The following is a 13,451-nucleotide window of genomic DNA, read 5'->3' on the forward strand; positions in this document are numbered from 1 at the left end:
CCCAAATCACAGAGGCAGACTCGGGTAGGCAATTACAGTGTCCATATAGTCCCAAATCACAGAGGCAGGCTAAGGTAGGCAATTACAGTGTCCATATAGTCCCAAATCACAGAGGCAGGCTAAGGTAGGCAATAACAGTGTCCATATAGTCCCAAACCACAGAGGCAGGCTAAGGTAGGCAATTACAGTGTCCATATAGTCCCAAATCACAGAGGCAGGCTAAGGTAGGCAATTACAGTGTCCATATAGTTATAAATTACAGAGGCAGCCTAAGGTAGGCAATTACAGTGTGCATATAGTCCCAAATCACAGAGGCAGGCTAAGGAAGGCAATTACAGTGTCCATATAGTCCCAAATCACAGAGGCAGGCTAAGGTAGGCAATTACAGTGTCCATATAGTCCCAAATTGCCGAGGCAGGCTAAGGTAGGCAATTACAGTGTCCAAATAGTCCCAAACCACAGAGGCAGGCTAAGGTAGGCAATTACAGTGTCCATATAGTCCCAAATCACAGAGGCAGGCTAAGGTAGGCAATAACAGTGTCCATATAGTCCCAAATCACAGAGGCAGGCTAATGTAGGCAATTACAGTGTCCATATAGTCCCAAATCACAGATGCAGGCTAAGAAGGCAATTACAGTGTCCAAATAGTCCCAAACCACAGAGGCAGGCTAAGGTAGGCAATTACAGTGTCTAGATAGTCTCAAACCACAAGGAAGGCTAAGGTAGGCAATAACAATGTCCAGATAGTCCCAAACCATAGAGGCAGGCTAAGGTAGGCAATTGCAGTGTCCAGATAGTCCCAAACCATAGAGGAAGGCTAAGGTAGGCAATTACAATGTCACACTGTTCAACTCACACATGTATGGTCTGCAGTACTTTTATTGAAATTAATGTGAAACTAACAGGGTAACTTATAAGATTAGACTCTTAATGTATAAAAATAAGACAATAGAGTGCAATGTGGTCCTATTTCGTCATTGAGAAGGTACATGATGATCAACACATCACCATCTTTCGGCTGAGTTTACAGGAAGCAGTGGTTTTGTTAAAACCATCTAATAATGGTTAACAAAAACAAGTTAATTTCTGAACAAATTTGTAAATGCCATCCATTTGTCTACAATATTCTTAAACAGACATGTATATTGTAATGTATATTGTAGGCCCTATACTTTAAGACTCATTTTTGTGAATCAAACGAAATAACTTTTTAATCATTATGCACTCAGAAATTATCGGCAGCTTCAATCCAGTGTTGGCTGGTGACAGCATGCCTACAATGGCCTCCATGCCACAGCCAGTCCAGTCTGCGACCACAAATGGCATGCAGGTCCAGGTGATGGGATTTATCAACACTTTAATATAGGAATTCAGTGAAACAAAAAATATTCATTCTACATTTGTATTTATATCCAGCAGGAAGGAGTGTATTGGAATCACTCTATTAGTTGGTTGTCAGCAAAAGATTATCGATCAAACTAAATAAACAATTCATGCAATTTAGTTGAAACATTAAAATATGTCTTCACCATGAAGTGTTTATTTGCAAACATTTGTTATGCCCATTGATCAACACAATCAATCGTTATATGCCCATAGCTAACTAGGCAGTAGAGTGTGTTCATAACATTTCAATTTGTGAAAAAAAGGGTGAGAGATGCTTACTAGTAATTGGTGAATTGCTGAAGAAGCTTTGTGTCTTGAGTTGCTGTATGGCATTAGGAAGTATTGGGAGACAATTCATAATTCGTCTACCATTCACACAGTTTGCGATGATGTCTGTCACATATGTCAATCCTATGAACTGACTATATTTCTAGCAAACTAGGCCCTGCGCAAACTTTGGAACTTGGACGATAACACTTTGTTTCGGAGCTCCAGTTTTACATAGTCCGTTGTTGGCCTAACACTTGAACCATACCAAGCTCTTTTTTTAACACTTTCTCCAACCTTTCCTCCGCAATATCTGACTCGTGCTGTCTTTCAGGAGGCGAAGTTTTACAAGGGAGACCAGCAAGACAGCGTTATCGACGTGAGTAACCACCCCAACAGTGACGGCTCCTCAACACGCAGCTCTCCCCACATGGAGAACCAAGCTGGAGAGAATCAGTGGGAAGGGAATATTAGAGGATAGTCCTTAACCACAGGCAAGCTAGGGTAGGTAATTACCGTGTAACGCTGTGCAACTCACACATGTGTGGTCTTCAGTACTTTAATTGATATAGGTAGAATGTAAAACTAGCAGGGTAACTTATGTGATAAGACTATTTATCTATAAAAATAAGACAAAAGAGCGGAATGTGGTCCTACTTCGTCATTGGGAAGGGTATATGATGATTAACACATCACCATCTTTCGGCTGAGTGTACATGACAGGGTTTTTTCCCCTTTTTGGGAAGATAGCCCATGGCTTTGAAATTGAGAATTTTATCGGCGTTTTCAAGAAATTGGGAAAATAAATTCAGTAGCCTTTTTTGGTAGCACTTTAGTACAACCATATATATTGATATAACTCTGTATAATTAAAATTAAAAGATCAAAATCATATAAATCATTATTATGTACTTTTTTATATGAAATTGAAATAAAATTGTGATAAAATAATCATCAGACACTTCTTTAAAAAAAATAAAAAAAATGTAAATTGGGATTTTTTTTTCCAAATTTTGGGAAAAAAGTATACCTTTTGCCATTGAGAACATAGCCGTTATTCGGCTATACAATCAGGCATAAAAAACCTGCATGGTGCAGTGATTTTAATAAAACCATATAATATTGGTTTTAAAAAGTGAACAAAAACAATTTCAGAAATTTGTAAATGCAGAGCAGTGTCAACAATATTCTTTAACAGACATGTATATTGTAGACCCTATACCAAAGAAATTCCAAAATACATGGTAAATTTACTTATGTCTTAATATTTATCTGTCACTCATCCTATATCTGTGTTCAGATCGCTGTCTTAGGGACGCAGATTGTGCAGCCTTTTCGACCAAGGACGCTGTGTTCAGTGACGGCAAGTTTCTCTACCAGACACGGAACGTTCTCCTAGTCGATTACCCATTCATGTTATCAGCGGCAAGTCTGTCACGTAATTGAGTGTTATAATCTATATAATCAAGTAATAGATTCTTAAACAGTTCGGTGTATGCTTTAGGCATCAAAAGCATTCTCGTAAGTCACGGGTGATATATCTTCCTGGTATATAGAATGAATTTATGTATAGACTTTAAATTGACAAAATGGGGCAACAACGTTAATTTGAGTTGATTTATATGTGCCCCGTTTTTTTTATAATAAATTGTTTACACATAAAAAAAAGGTATACAAATCTAAATAGTTAAACGTACAAAATAGCCGTGGACTAGATTGGACTGGCTAAACGTACAAAATAGCCGTGGACTAGATTGGACTGGCTGAACAATTATTGACAAACATTAATATTTCTGGGCCTAATGTCGTAAGAACGTGTGACCTTAGGGTTAGTAGCCAAGAAGCTAACAATTGTACCATCACTATTTTACATGCAAAGCAAACAATACTCAAATGTTAAGTGTTAATTATACTAAAATATTTCTTCAATTAACAAATCCTGTATATGTATACGTAAGATTCCAATTTCAGGGCCATCAGTCTTTGGCTCTTTGCCATCCCTTTTGCGCTCATCGCTGCCTTGTGACGTAGTCGTCGATATGAAGTCATCTTCACGGCCAATGACTCCTTTTGACCAAACCAGTTACTACAATATTGGTAGATAGTTTTTGTGTTTTTTCTGTTGACCCTTGCATCAAAATAAACAATTAACTTGATAAAAAAATGAGCCTCAATCTGTAAATAAGGGGTTTAATGCATGTGCGTAAAGTGTTGTCAAAGATTAGCATGTGAAGTCCGCAAAATCTTATCAGGGACGACACTTTACGTGTTCATGGTATTTTTATTCAATGAAGTTTCCTCTTAACAAAAATCCAGATTAGGTGAAAGTGTCGTCCCTGATTAGCCTGTGCGGACTTCAAAGGCTAATCAGGGACTACACTTTCCACACGCATTAAACCCCCTTTTCACACAGCGATGCTGAAATACATTGTGTTCTTGTAACATTATCTTAAAGAGGATGCCTTCTGGTATGTTGACCTCTCATACTAGAAGTTCAATCTTGTTAATAGTATCGCCTATATTACGATTCAATACTATTCGCTGACTGGATATCGCATAAGTGGTCGTCTCTTTTAGGTGACCTTTCAATACACCATCAAATTGTACAAAACATTCGGAAGACTATTTAATTTAGTCCATGTCCTTAACAGCTAAACGCCTTTACATAACCACTAGCATTTATTTGATTGTTTACTGCGATTGTAGCTGAACGTGACCTGTTAATAGATGTCCTAAGATCGTTTAACAGCTACACATAATTAAACGAACATTAGCGTTTGTCTAGCGAGATTCAATATGAAACGCGCTCTGAAGCAACGAGGTTAAATGCATGGAAACATTTGAGCTCTGATTTGTGTGGTTTAATTTGCTTAGGATGAACTTAAGAATTATTATAATTTTGGAGCCTGGTAGTAGGCAATATATATCTTTCAGATGGAATTCTGTCACCTTGTTTACCGTTCAGGAAAAATGCAATGAGGCATAGTTGTAGGAGATCTTTCGAATGAGCCGCGCTAATGGGAAATTGAGGCTTATTGCATGTGGCACAACTGAGTGGCGCTCTTATAAAACGGGGCTTAATGCATGTGACACATTTGAGCGCTGCTCTGGAAAAACAGCGCTTAATGCATGTGACACATTTGAGCGTCGCTCTGGAAAAACAGGGCTTAATGCACGTGACACATTTGAGCGTCGCTCTGGAAGAACAGGGCTTGATGCACGTGACACATTTGAGCGGCGCTGTGAAAAAACAGGGCTTAATGCATGTGGCACATTTGAGCGGCGCTGTGGAAAAACAGGGCTTAATGCATGTGACACATTTGAGCGGCGCTCTGGAAAAACAGGGCTTAATGCATGTGACACATTTGAGCGGCGCTCTGGAAAAACAGGGCTTGATGCACGTGACAAATTTGAGCGGCGCTGTGAAAAAACAGGGCTTAATGCATGTGACACATTTGAGCGGCGCTCTGGAAAAACAGGGCTTAATGCATGTGACACATTTGAGCGGCGCTCTGGAAAAACAGGGCTTGATGCACGTGACACATTTGAACGGCGCTCTGCGACAACGGGGTTTATTATTTAAAACAACTAATTATAAATAAATAACAAAAGGAGACTAAGTGTCGCATGTATCAACTATTTTATGACAAAGTCACATACAGAGGTCAAAAGTCAAAATTGGTTATAAACAAATTATGTTTGACATAGACAAAGTTTAAAAAATGGAATGTAGGGGCATACCTGTCCTATGGACAAGCGTCGTGTTAATAAAGGTCTATCCTAGTGGTATTTTTTTAGTGGTAAGTTTGTGACTTCTATCAGGTCAAGTCTTAAACAATTGCTGTTCGTGAATTCAGATGAGCGCATAAGATCTAAAATGTCCTCTTGTTTTAAAACCATATCATCATAATAAGCTTGGGGGTATCAAATTAACTGACAAAAGTTTGTTTATTAGCTCTGCCAAAGCCAGCTACGTCAAACGTATGATAAAGACCTTACATCACAGTAAATGAATATTGTTTTGTCAGAAAGTAGTAGACAACTGTGGGGGAACTTTTAATGTGTGCATGTTACTTTCTTATATATTAAAACAAATACCAGTTTGTATATACATATATATATCCCTATAATGCAGTCTTGACTTTTCAAGTCAAAACTATGTAACAATACAAAAACTAAGGCAAAACAATGTTATGGAATAAAATAAACATAAAGAAGGGGTAAGAATAGCATAAAGTATTTCCATAAATTTGTGATTACCGAATACACAACGTATATGACTTCAATACTATGTATTACTTGTGTGAGTTATCTATATAAGAAACTTCATTTTGTATTTAACATTAATAAAAAGTAAACCATCACATATCACATCATATAAACAGAAAAAACACGCTAACCATTGTAACCATATTTTTGGAAAACAATTTAAACAAAATCAATTACTTTATCTATAATATGAAATACAAATGAAACATAATAACATCAAAGTATTCACGTTCGAAAAAATGTATACTTTAAAAGCATGAACTAAAATGAACGCGGATTCGTCTAAGAAAACAACAATCGACATCACACTTTGTAATTTCCAGTACAAATACGTAAATAGAATTATCGAGGCCAATAAATTTCTTCGCAAATGCAAACTATCCAATTCTTACTTATGAGAACTGTGATGAATATATTGAAACTACAGAACATTCAATTATTGGAGTGCAAACACATCCAACCTTTTTGGAATCAGTTGACGACCTTTCTTGACTCACAAAACCTACACGTTAAACTATCTTTTTTTGATAATAGTTTTTTAATTTACTCGTTATCATCACTGGTTGATTGGTAATTATTGTCATCTGCATAGGCATCTGCAACAATAGCAACACTGTCGTTGTCGTATTATTTGTCATAGCATTTGCACAAACTTCATCATAATTAAACATCGTTATCCGGTACGATACGATAATGGTACGTCATTATCATATGTTTGCAGTTTAAAATTCAGAAATAATGAGTTCTTTGAGCTGTTTTTGTGTGTGACAATATTATGAACCTCGTTCTGGGAAAGCTTAATGCATGCAGGAATGAAACTTTCTGCTTTTATGGAATTTTTTATTTAAAGAAGTATTTTCATCCCTGATGAATTTGTGCGGTATGCACGGGTTAATCTGGGACAACACATTACGCAGCATATGCATTAACCCCAGTTTACCCAGATCAAGGCTCATATTGTTAATCTGGGACAACACATTACGCAGCATATGCATTAACCCTAGTTTAACCAGAACAAGGCTCATATTGTTAATCTGGGACAACACATTACGCAGCATATGCATTAACCCCAGTTTTCCCAGATCAAGGCTCATATTGTTAATCTGGGACAACACATAATGCAGCATATGCATTAACCCCTGTTTAACCAGAACAAGGCTCATATTGTTAATCTAGGACAACACATTACGCAGCATATGTATTAACCCCAGTTTAACCAGAACAAGGCTCATATTGTTAATCTGAGACAACACATTATGCAGCATATGCATTAAGCCCAGTTTTCCCAGAACAAGACTCATATTGATAATCTGGGACAACACATTATGCATATGCATTAACCCCAGTTTACCCAGAACAAGGCTCATATTGATAATCTGGGACAACACATTATGCAGCATATGCATTAACCCCAGTTTAACCAGAACAAGGCTCATATTGTTAATCTGAGACAACACATTATGCATATGCATTAACCCCAGTTTACCCAGAACAAGGCTCATATTGATAATCTGGGACAACACATTATGCAGCATATGCATTAACCCCAGTTTACCCAGAACAAGGCTCATATTGTTAATCTAGGACAACACATTATGCAGCATATGCATTAAGCCCAGTTTTCCCAGAACAAGACTCATATTGTTAATCTAGGACAACACATTATGCATATGCATTAAACCCAGTTTACCCAGAACAAGGCTCATATTGTTAATCTAGGACAACACATTATGCATATGCATTAACCCCAGTTTACCCAGAACAAGGCTCATATTATTAATCTGGGACAACACATTATGCAGCATATGCATTAAACCCAGTTTTCCCAGAACAAGGCTCATATTGTTAATCTAGGACAACACATTATGCAGCATATGCATTAAACCCAGTTTACCCAGAACAAGGCTCATATTGTTGATCTAGGACAACACATGCAGCATATGCATTAAACCCAGTTTACCCAGAACAAGGCTCATATTGTTAATCTAGGACAACACATTATGCAGCATATGCATTAAACCCAGTTTACCCAGAACAAGGCTCATATTGTTGATCTAGGACAACACATTATGCAGCATATGCATTAAACCCAATTTACCCAGAACAAGGCTCATATTGTTAATCTAGGACAACACATTACACAGCATATGCATTAACCCCAGTTTACCCAGAACAAGGCTCATATTGTTAATCTGGGACAACACATTATGCCTATGCATTAAACCCAGTTTACCCAGAACAAGGCTCATATTGTTAATCTGGGACAACACATTATGCAGCATATGCATTAACCCCTGTTTTCCCAGAACAAGGCTCATATTGTTGCAAGCTATTCATCGGAATGTGGGCAATTATCCGTTCCTGCAGTATTTCAAGTTGAATGGCATCCGAAGATTCATTCTCGTGGGGTCTTGATTATATTAACTTGTAAACGTTATAAGTCCTCCAATTTTCAAGGGGGAGACCATACTGTCTAACAAATGTGTTTTTGTACACTCATGGTTTGAACACTAGATGTAAATGTTTACTTGCTGATATTTGGACTATACTTTCTGCTTTTGTGGAATTGTTCGTTCAAAGGATGTCTCTTCTAAATAAATCAAGTTCAGGAAGAAAGTGTCGTCCTGTTTAAGCCTGTGCGGACTAAACAGGCTAAAATGGGACAAAACTTTTTGCACATGCATTAATCCCTTTTTTTTCAGAGGGCAGCTCAAATGCATTAAGACCAGTTTTCCCAAAACGAGGCTCATTTAATTTAAAATGAATACTTTCAGTCTCTTCTAAACGAAAATCCAGTCTATGGGGAAAGTGTTGTCCCTGATTAGCCTTTGCAGTCTGTGGGACACCACTTTACGCACATGCATTAAATCCCTTTTTCTCAAAGCGAGGATCAAATACTTTCAGGCCAGTGTAGGAGTACCAACAAAGAAAATTGACATCTTTCTCACAATGGCCGGCACAGAAGAACTGGTCGTACCCGATGTCCGTTGTTGTGGTTTCCAGTGCCAAGATTCAGGACCTGGTGGGACTGATCTGCTGGCAGTATACAAACGAAATGAGGAAACCCGTCTTGCAGTAGGTTTCTGAATATTCCTTTTTTATTTCATGATTGCAAGCAATTACATAAACAATATAAAAAATAACAAAATAATGTAATGCACTCAGAGATGAAAAAACATATGCAACACATCTAAAGTTATCTATATAATAGAAGTAAACGACATACAAAGCATATAGGTTAGCAAAGTGTCTTAGTGTAATATACAGATGTAATGTTTCTGATTATTTCTAAAAATTGAACCCTATACCGCTAATATACATATTTTGACACATTTGTAGTCCCTGAGGAAATTAATTTAAGTTAAAGACCTTTCTTACTAGATTGAAGTTTTAAAGGCCTCATTTCCTACCCTGAGACACTCATGAACAGCAAACAGCATAAAACTTGAAGAGATTGCTAGTTAATGAGGTTAAAATATGATACAATTTATTTATTATAAGAAATTGTTTTAACGTCAGTTTATTATACCGGGTAACTTATTGTTTTTATGCCCCCAAACGGGTGACATATAGTTTTCGCTCTGTCCGTCTGTCTGTCCGTTCGTCACACTTTGCATGTCCGCTCTCTAATTTGAGTTGTTCTGATCCAATCTTCACCAAACATGGTCAGAAGTTGTATCTATATAATGTCAAGGCCAAGTTCGAACATGGGTCATGCCAGGCAAAAAACTAGGTCACAGGGTCACTTAGTGCATTTCAAACATTCAGCATTGCGCCGGCTCCCTAATTCAAGTAGTTTTCATCTGATCTTCTCCAAAGTTGGTCAGAAGTTGTATCTAGATAATGTTTACCCCAAGTTCGAACATAGGCTATGCCGGGCCAAAAACTAGGTCATGGGGTCACTTGGTGCGTTTTAAACATTCAGCATGGTGTCCGCTCTCTAATTCAAGTAGTTTTCTTCCGATCTTCTCCAAACTTGGTCACAAGTTTTATCTAGAGGATCTCTAGGCTAAGTTCGAACATGGGCCATGCCTGGCCAAACATTAGGTCATGGGGTCACTAAGTGCATTTTAAACATTCAGCATGGTGTCTGCTCTCTAATTGAAATAGTTTTCATCCATTCTTCACCAAATATGGTCAGAAGTTGTGTCTAGATGATGTCTAGGTCAAGGTGTATGGTTAGTTATGCAGTTAAATGGTTAAGTTATGTAGTTGTTGCTCATTTTTCAAAAATATATCACTTTGCCTCTCAAATGGTTAGTTATGACATAAAAATATATCATTTTGCCACTCAAATTGTACAGTTATGTGTTGCTTTCCCATGAAGAACATTGACATGCACTGTCTGCACATCTGGATGTGTTGTTGCAAGGCATAACATTGACATGCACTGTCTGCACATCTTGATGTGTTGTTGCAAGGGAGAATATTGACATGCACTGCCTGCACATCTTGATGTGTTGTTGCAAGGGAGAACATTGACATGCACTGCCTGCACATCTTGATGTGTTGTTGCAAGGGAGAACATTGACATGCACTGCCTGCACATCTTGATGTGTTGTTGCAAGGGAGAACATTGACATGATCTGCCTGCACATCTTGATGTGTTGTTGCAAGGGAGAACATTGACATGCACTGCCTGCACATCTTGATGTGTTGTTGCAAGGGATAACATTGACATGCACTGCCTGCACATCTTGATGTGTTGTTGCAAGGGAGAACATTGACATGCACTGCCTGCACATCTTGATGTGTTGTTGCAAGGGAGAACATTGACATGCACTGCCTGCACATCTTGATGTGTTGTTGCAAGGGATAACATTGACATGAACTGCCTGTACATCTCGATGTGTTGTTGCAAGGGATAACATTGACATGAACTGCCTCTACATATTGATGTGTTGTTGCAAGGGATAACATTGACATGAACTGCCTGTACATCTTGATGTGTTGTTGCAAGGGATAACATTGACATGCACTGCCTGCACATCTTGATGTGTTGTTGCAAGGGATAACATTGACATGCACTGCCTGCACATCTTGATGTGTTGTTGCAAGGGAGAACATTGACATGCACTGCCTGCACATCTTGATGTGTTGTTGCAAGGGAGAACATTGACATGATCTGCCTGCACATCTTGATGTGTTGTTGCAAGGGAGAATATTGACATGCACTGTCTGCACATCTTGATGTGTTGTTGCAAGGGAGAACATTGACATGATCTGCCTGCACATCTTGATGTGTTGTTGCAAGGGATAACATTGACATGCACTGCCTGCACATCTTGATGTGTTGTTGCAAGGCATAACATTGACATGCACTGTCTGCACATCTGGATGTGTTGTTGCAAGGGATAACATTGACATGCACTGTCTGCACATCTTGATGTGTTGTTGCAAGGGAGAGCATTGACATGCAGTGCCTGCACATCTTGATGTGTTGTTGCAAGGGAGAATATTGACATGCACTGCCTGCACATCTTGATGTGTTGTTGCAAGGGAGAACATTGACATGATCTGCCTGCACATCTTGATGTGTTGTTGCAAGGGATAACATTGACATGCACTGCCTGCACATCTTGATGTGTTGTTGCAAGGGATAACATTGACATGCTCTGCCTGCACATCTGGATGTGTTGTTGCAAGGGATAACATTGACATGAACTGCCTGCACATCTTGATGTGTTGTTGCAAGGGAGAACCTTGACATGAACTGCCTCTACATATTGATGTGTTGTTGCAAGGGAGAAGATTGACATGAACTGCCTGTACATCTTAATGTGTTGTTGCAATGGAGAACATTGACATGAACTGCCTGTACATCTTAATGTGTTGTTGCAAGGGAGAGCATTGACATGAACTGTCTGCACATTTTGATGTGTTGTTGCAAGGGAGAATATTGACGTGTACTGCCTGCACATCTTGATGTGTTGTTGCAAGGGAGAACATTGACATGCACTGCCTGCACATCTTGATGTGTTGTTGCAAGGGAGAGCATTGACATGCACTGCCTGCACATTTTGATGTGTTGTTGCAAGGGAGAATATTGACATGTACTGCCTGCACATTATAAATACTAAAATTCTTACACATGAATTTATCTTTTTTTGTTTGAACGTGATTTGTAGTTGCCAGGGAGAACATCGACATGTACTGTCTGCATATCGCGAAAAAAACATATACATGAGAACACAAATTAAAAAAACAACAACAACTTACAGTACATATTTATATATCTGCAGAAAAAAGAAACACTTACTTCTCACAACACAAACTTTAACAGCCCTTGCTTAATAACACAACATAAATTCTAATCAGGTGAGCTACCATAACCCTTTTGGACTTACATTTTGGTATTATTTACTGAAGAAATTTGGTGATTAGATGTTTCAATGGAGAACATTGACATGTACTGCCTGCACAAAAACAAGAAGTTTTAAGATTGGTATAAAAACACACACTTTTAAGTGACTTTGATTTGTTGTTGCCAGAGAGAACATTGCCATGTACTGCCTGCACATCGCAAAGGACGACGGGGAGGTGGACGTTGACTTCCCGAGCCTGGACAGTCGGGAACCGGTCTCAAAGTTCGGCTTTACCAAGTTGGCCCTCGTGGAGAAAGATATGCCTACGTATGCGAGCAGCAAGAAGACCATCATCGTTATCGTGTAAGTGTCCTGAAGTCATTTCTTTCTTACTGTGTAAGTTTGTTGTAGCCCTTTCTTACTTATAGGTTCTAAAGGTCTTAAGTTAAATACTGAAATAAAAGTGGGACTTTATGACTGGAACTTCCAGATTTCATGACTGCAGGGACTTCTAGATTTTATAACTAGAACTTCAAGATTTTAGGACTGGGATTTCCAGGTTTTATGACTGGAACTTCCAAAATTTAAGCCGTAGAAGTAAGGTCTTAAAAGTTAAATGCTATTGCAAGTGTTGCAGTATGAGCCTTGATCTGGAAAACTGGGCTTAATGCATTTGCGCAAAGTGTCATCCCAGATTAGCCTGTGAAATCTGCAAAGACAAATCATCGATGACACTCCTGTTATATGGGATATAAAAGTAAGTCTCTTCTAGGCAAAATCCTATTAGAGCAGAAAGTGTCGTCCCTGATTAGCCTGTGTGGAATGAACAGGCTTATCTGGGACGACACTTTGCGCACATGCATTAAGCCCAGTTTTCCTAGAATGAGGCGCTTATTCTTTCAGCAACATTCCGCACAGAGGCTTCAACAAGTTCCCCATTGACAACACCAACATCTTGATGAAAGAGATCTTGGACAAGGTTCTCAAACGAAGAAAAATCAAAGTCAGGCCAGGTAAGGAATGGTTGTGGGTTGAACATATTCGAGTGCATATGGCAATTTACTTGTCAGCTGATTATGGTACATGTGTAGGGGTCTTTGGGCAATGGTTCTTACGCTAATTTTTGACACAGCTACAATTTCTAACAGCCAATACATATTGACACCCCAGACATTTGTTCCTACCATTAGATTCCAAACTTAACAACAAAGTATATGCCGATCA

The 13,451-nt window shown here is 38.6% G+C and overlaps 4 protein-coding genes and 1 pseudogene across 7 annotated transcripts in view; 3 read left to right on the forward strand and 2 right to left on the reverse strand.

Annotated features, from left to right (window-relative positions):
- LOC127844954 (uncharacterized) overlaps positions 1-13,451 on the reverse strand; it is a 345,343-nt gene that overhangs the window by 173,217 nt on the left and 158,675 nt on the right. The window lies entirely within an intron of this gene.
- The window catches only part of LOC127844958 (target of rapamycin complex 2 subunit MAPKAP1-like), a 153,440-nt gene that overhangs the window by 133,719 nt on the left and 6,270 nt on the right, over positions 1-13,451 (forward strand). The gene's annotated exons all lie outside the window — the stretch shown is intronic.
- The window catches only part of LOC127844952 (target of rapamycin complex 2 subunit MAPKAP1-like), a 567,740-nt gene that overhangs the window by 122,467 nt on the left and 431,822 nt on the right, over positions 1-13,451 (forward strand). The window lies entirely within an intron of this gene.
- LOC127844950 (ankyrin repeat domain-containing protein 50-like) overlaps positions 1-13,451 on the reverse strand; it is a 492,344-nt gene that overhangs the window by 3,455 nt on the left and 475,438 nt on the right. The window lies entirely within an intron of this gene.
- LOC127844953 (target of rapamycin complex 2 subunit MAPKAP1-like) overlaps positions 2,129-13,451 on the forward strand; it is a 225,492-nt pseudogene continuing 214,169 nt past the window's right edge.

The sequence above is a fragment of the Dreissena polymorpha genome, chromosome 9 (assembly GCF_020536995.1).
Source record: "Dreissena polymorpha isolate Duluth1 chromosome 9, UMN_Dpol_1.0, whole genome shotgun sequence".
NCBI classification, from domain to species: Eukaryota; Metazoa; Mollusca; class Bivalvia; order Myida; family Dreissenidae; genus Dreissena; species Dreissena polymorpha.